The sequence below is a fragment of the Castor canadensis genome, chromosome 1 (assembly GCF_047511655.1).
Source record: "Castor canadensis chromosome 1, mCasCan1.hap1v2, whole genome shotgun sequence".
In the NCBI taxonomy this organism is placed as follows: domain Eukaryota; kingdom Metazoa; phylum Chordata; class Mammalia; order Rodentia; family Castoridae; genus Castor; species Castor canadensis.
In genome coordinates, this window is record NC_133386.1 from 62300395 (window position 1) to 62306437 (window position 6043).

A 6043-nucleotide genomic window follows, 5' to 3' on the forward strand; every position below is an offset into this window, starting at 1 on the left:
ATATCAAATATTAGAATGAATATAAAATATTAGAATAGAATACCAAGTATTAGAATAATAAATTCATTATTTGTTTAAAATATATGTGTATATATATGTACATATATGTATCACATATATTCCTAAAATATCCATCAAAGGGTCTTATCTTAGCAAATGTAGTTCGCACCCACACAGTACTTCAACTGACTTTTGATTTACCAAAGCACTTCATTGTGTCATTTGCTAGAAAGATGAGTTTCTTGAAAGCTGGAAATAAGGACAATGAAATTGCTCTACATTATGAAATGAGAATTGGCATTCCCAGGTCACATTTCTTTCCAGAAATGAAAAAGAGGGATTCCAAAGAAAGAGAAGAGAAGTGGGGAAAAAATAACATGGTAACAGGTAGGGGCAGAGGGTGGAGATCCCATTGAGAAGAGGTCCAGTGAAATGAATGATCAAATGATTGTGTATTTAATGTTCATTTTCTAAATTAACTTATCCATGGTTATGTGCTGTATATGTTGTTCTTGGCGTAATTGCCTCTGACCCAAAAGCAGGAAGGTCAGCCCCATGCACAGCCTTGGGTAGAGAGATAGAACTTTCTTTTCTTTTTTTCCCCTTTGGCAGCACTGGGATTTGAACTCAGGGCCTCATGCTTGCTAGGCAGGCACTCTTACCACTTGAGCCACTCTGCCAGTCAATAGAACTTTCAAGTTTAAAGAACTGACTGAGGAATAGGCAGGATACATCCTTGTCTAACGTGTTAAAGGAGCTGACTCTGGAATTTCATAATTTGTAAATATTTGTTGCATAGAAGAGAAAACAAAACAAAGAGTACTTGACCAACATTCTGTGGTCTGGCCCCTGCTGGAGTGGCCAATGTCTAAACCTCCACCAGCAAATACAACCTGTGAGGTGTTATTGCTGGCCTATAAGTGTTGCTTGGTGGAAACTTTTTAAAGATAACTTGTTGCATAGATTCAAAGCACAAAGAAAATCATAATTTAACATGACACGAATTACCTCTCTCCAACTGCTTCCTTTTCCACCCAGCCTCTGACCTTTTCTGAACAGAGCAGACAACCTGCACACCCTGTAAAATGACTCACACTCCATGAGGCAAATTCTCATTCTGAGATATAACTCAGAGATTAGTCTCTCTTTCAATGAAGAATTATAGTAAAAGCAAGACACCTTTTACATTTGCACATAGATATACGCTGATATATAATGGGGAATAATAGAATCATAAAATGCAAAGTTCTCTTTTAAAAATCTTAGTATAGTCAGTCAGCATGAAAAACAAACCTCGATTTAACCAGGAACTTCCATTTTCACCAGCTGTTACCTCATTCTTCAACCTTCCTCTCTACTTCAAGTTACATGCAACAAAATAAACATGGATTAGTGTCATCTCCTTTTACTTTCAATCCCATCACAGGAAGAAAATGGGGGGGAGAGGTGCAAAATGGTTAAAAAGGCAAACAATGAAAATTAGAGACAAAAGGAGCCAAGAATTCGAATAATCAAACTGTGAGATTAATCTAGAGTAATCAGGACTCAACGTGACTCTTCAAGGTGGGAAAGCACTAAAAATACATTTAAGGGCCAGGAAATCTAAGTAGTATGCTTGTTTTTATGCCTGAAAATGAAGTGTACTAGTGAGTGCAAAGACTGTGCTAAGTGATTTAGTATGTAAAACAAGATAATTTCAAACACCAAGAATGCTAGGATGGTTGATGGCATGAGACGTGAACATGAAAAAACAATAAACAATAATAAGTAATTATAAAGGTCATTCTCTAAAAAATAAACACAAAAGTTGAGAGCAGTTAGACGGCCTCACAGAGAAAGTGGGACCTGACCTGACCTGGTCAGTGGAATACATATATAAAAGTTTTCAAATTTCTTGAGATGCCATCAAATTTGTTCTTGAATACCTGCTACCATATATGGGCACATGGTCATCGTGACCCTCAGTGACTCCCACAGAGATCCCCACTTCACTCCTAAAACCTATTTGATCTCTTATGTATGGCATTCCATATGGTACAAATGAGAGAAAAAGGAAGAGTAAGTCAAAGGGAGAAGCAAATTCAACAGAAGTAGAGAACTAAATCTGAGCTAGTTTGAAAATGAAATGGGTATACATTTTGGAAGAGGGGTTGACAGAAGACAGAGCCAGAGGAAAAGCTGAGAGTGGAGTGCTGGGACTTCAAAAAAGTGCAGAATTGTTGGAGGCCAGAAGCAGTAACTGTGTTATCACATTGTTAGGTCACTTTACAAAACAGCATTCCCTAGAGGTGAGGGCTTCGTGCTATAGGGAAAGGACCTATGAAGAAATATCCTGACTCCCTCCTTTGCCAGTGGCTAAATAAAGTCATAACTAGGCTTGAACTTGCTTAAATTCAGGAACCATTCTGTGGGGCTTGCACTGCCTTCTCCAGTTCATGATTTCTTTCCCTGTCCTCTCTTTTAATTGTCTCTCTCTCTATTATCAAGTCATCTGGTTCCCCATCCTCTCTCTAACTTAACTGTATTAAAGGCATTTCGGTGGTGTCTTTTATGGTCCCTTCCCAGGGAAGTACAGTCTGAAAAATGGAAGAGAATCATTAGGATCGCAGAATGTGAGCAAAGTAATAGACCTTCATGATGGTCTGATACAACCACCTTAGTTTACAGACAAGGAATCCTAGACTCTAAGAGGCGAAACAGTTTGCTGAAGGTCACAGAAATACAGAACTACGGACTCCCAGCCGGTTTGCTTCCCACTGACTCACATTCACCCTTCATGGCACGTGAAGCGTGTTGCAGAATCAGACCCCAAGACCTGAGCCAGGAATGAGAGAGTCCACATTCGAGGGGACTGTGGGGTCATTTCTAAATGCATAATGCTAATTATTGATATATGAAATATTAATTTTTAACACAGTAGAATCATCAGGTTTTGCATTCACACTCAGCAGAAAGGCTCAGGCACAGTCTTTCATCACATAAAGTGGGCGCAGAGCGCCATCTGCTGGATGCATGAACTTCATACTATTTGCCACTAAAATAAGGAATATCCTTTTATGTATATATTCATACATTTATTTTTAATGTGCATATTTAAAGTGCAAAATAGGTTGTTTTGATATGTTTATATATAGAAAAATGGTTACTTAAATCAAGCAAATTGACGTATTCATAATCTCACAGTTACCCCTATTTTTGTGTGTGTATGTTGTAAAAGCACATAAAATCTACTCTTTGGGGGACATTTTCTATATACCATACAATATTATTAAGTATAGGTCTCATATTGTACTTTAGATCTCTAGGTTTATTCATTCTACATAATTGCAGCTTTAGGAATATGCCTTAAGGAATATATTTCTTTTGATAACTACCCTAAACACACACAAAATAAACCTAATTTTGTGACATTAATCTTTTTAAATTCACAATTATCTTCCTTTTCTCCACTTATATAATGGTGATCTTTCCCTTTGTGTATAGCTCATTCCTTTTCAAAATCTAAGAAAATTGGTTACATTTGCTTTTCTATCCCCATTTTTTTCTTTGCTGAACTAATTAAGTCAAATCCCAACTGTCACATAAGTTTTCAACCTTCAAAAAATGTATGCTCTATTTTAAAAAACAGGCACTTTGTTATTACACAATTCCCAGTCCCTAAATCAGATTTGTCTGGTTGCTTCAAAAGAAATTGTACCACTTTCTTGTTCAAATCTGAATCAAAATAAGAGTGCAAGTCAATTAAGTATATTTTAAACCCATGAGTTCAAATGTATCTAAAGAAAAAAGAGAAAGCTTACTACCAAAAAAAATGAAGAGACAGAGGAAGTAAAAATTCTCATGAGACATAAAATTTACTAGACCACCAACCCCTTACTCTGGAAATGGCAACTAAAAAGAAAGAAATATATATCCCATTTTTCACAAGTGAGCCCTACTTCAGTGCAAAACTGCCCTACTTGATGAGGGATGTTCTTTTTTTTTTTTTCATTTTTCTTTTATTATTCATATGTGCATACAAGGCTTCGTTCATTTCTCCCCCCTGCCCCCACCCCCTCCCTTACCACCCACTCCGCCCCCTCCCTCTCCCCCCCTCAATACCCAGCAGAAACTATTTTGCCCTTATTTCTAATTTTGTTGTAGAGAGAGTATAAGCTATAATAGGAAGGAACAAGGGTTTTTGCTAGTTGAGATAAGGATAGCTATACAGAGCATTGACTCACACTGATTTCCTGTGCGTGTGTGTTACCTTCTAGGTTAATTCTTTTTGATCTAACCTTTTCTCTAGTTCCTGGTCCCCTTTTCCTATTGGCCTCAGTTGCTTTTAAGGTATCTACTTTACTTTCTCTGCTTTAAGGGCAACAAATGCTAGCTAATATTTTAGGTGTCTTACCTATCCTCACCCCTCTTTTATGTGCGCTCGCTTTTATCATGTGCTCAAAGTCCAATCCCATTGTTGTGATTGCCCTTGATCTAATGTCCACATATGAGGGAGAACATACGATTTTTGGTCTTTTGGGCCAGGCTAACCTCACTCAGAATGATGTTCTCCAATTCCATCCATTTACCAGCGAATGATAACATTTTGTTCTTCTTCATGGCTGCATAAAATTCCATTGTGTATAGATACCACATTTTCTTAATCCATTCGTCAGTGGTGGGGCATCTTGGCTGTTTCCATAACTTGGCTATTGTGAATAGTGCTGCAATAAACATGGGTGTGCAGGTGCCTCTGGAGTAAACTGTGTCACAGTCTTTTGGGTATATCCCCAAGAGTGGTATTGCTGGATCAAATGGTAGATCGATGTCTAGCTTTTTAAGTAGCCTCCAAATTTTTTTCCAGAGTGGTTGTACTAGTCTACATTCCCACCAACAGTGTAAGAGGGTTCCTTTTTCCCCGCATCCTCGCCAACACCTGTTGTTGGTGGTGTTGCTGATGATGGCTATTCTAACAGGGGTGAGGTGGAATCTTAGTGTGGTTTTAATTTGCATTTCCTTTATTGCTAGAGATGGTGAGCATTTTTTCATGTGTTTTTTGCCATTTGAATTTCTTCTTTTGAGAAAGTTCTGTTTAGTTCACGTGCCCATTTCTTTATTGGTTCAATGATTTTAGGAGAATTTAGTTTTTTAAGTTCCCTATATATTCTGGTTATCAGTCCTTTGTCTGATGTATAGCTGGCAAATATTTTCTCCCACTCTGTGGGTGTTCTCTTCAGTTTAGAGACCATTTCTTTTGATGAACAGAAGCTTTTTAGTTTTATGAGGTCCCATTTATCTATGCTATCTCTTAGTTGCTGTGCTGCTGGGGTTTCGTTCAGAAAGTTCTTACCTATACCTACTAATTCCAGAATATTTCCTACTCTTTCCTGTATCAACGTTAGGGTTTGGGGTCTGATATTAAGATCCTTGATCCATTTTGAGTTAATCTTGGTATAGGGTGATATACATGGATCTAGTTTCAGTTTTTTGCAGACTGCTAACCAGTTTTCCCAGCAGTTTTTGTTGAAGAGGCTGCTATTTCTCCATCCTATATTTTTAGCTCCTTTGTCAAAGACAAGTTGGTTATAGTTTTGTGGATTCATATCTGGGTCCTCTATTCTGTTCCACTGGTCTTCATGTCTGTTTTTGTGCCAGTACCATGCTGTTTTTATTGTTATTCCTTTGTAATATAGTTTGAAGTCAGGTATTGTGATACCTCCTGCATTGTTCTTTTGACTGAGCATTGCCTTGGCTATTTGTGGCTTCCTGTGTTTCCATATAAATTTCACGGTAGATTTTTCGATCTCTTTAATGAATGTCATTGGAATTTTGATGGGAATTGCATTAAACATGTAGATTACTTTGGGGAGTATCGACATTTTTACTATGTTGATTCTACCAATCCATGAGCATGGGAGATCTCTCCACTTTCTATAGTCTTCCTCAATCTCTTTCTTCAGAAGTGTATAGTTTTCCTTGTAGAGGTCTTTCACATCTTTTGTTAGGTTTACGCCTAGGTATTTGATTTTTTTTTGAGGCTATTGTAAATGGAATTGTTTTCATA

General features: G+C 37.5%; 1 non-coding gene across 1 annotated transcript; it reads right to left on the bottom strand.

Annotated features, from left to right (window-relative positions):
* Window positions 1–606: 606 nt before the first annotated feature.
* Window positions 607–680, bottom strand: Trnaa-agc (transfer RNA alanine (anticodon AGC)). The gene has a single exon. It is a non-coding gene; the product is annotated as a tRNA-Ala (tRNA).
* Window positions 681–6043: the final 5363 nt, after the last annotated feature.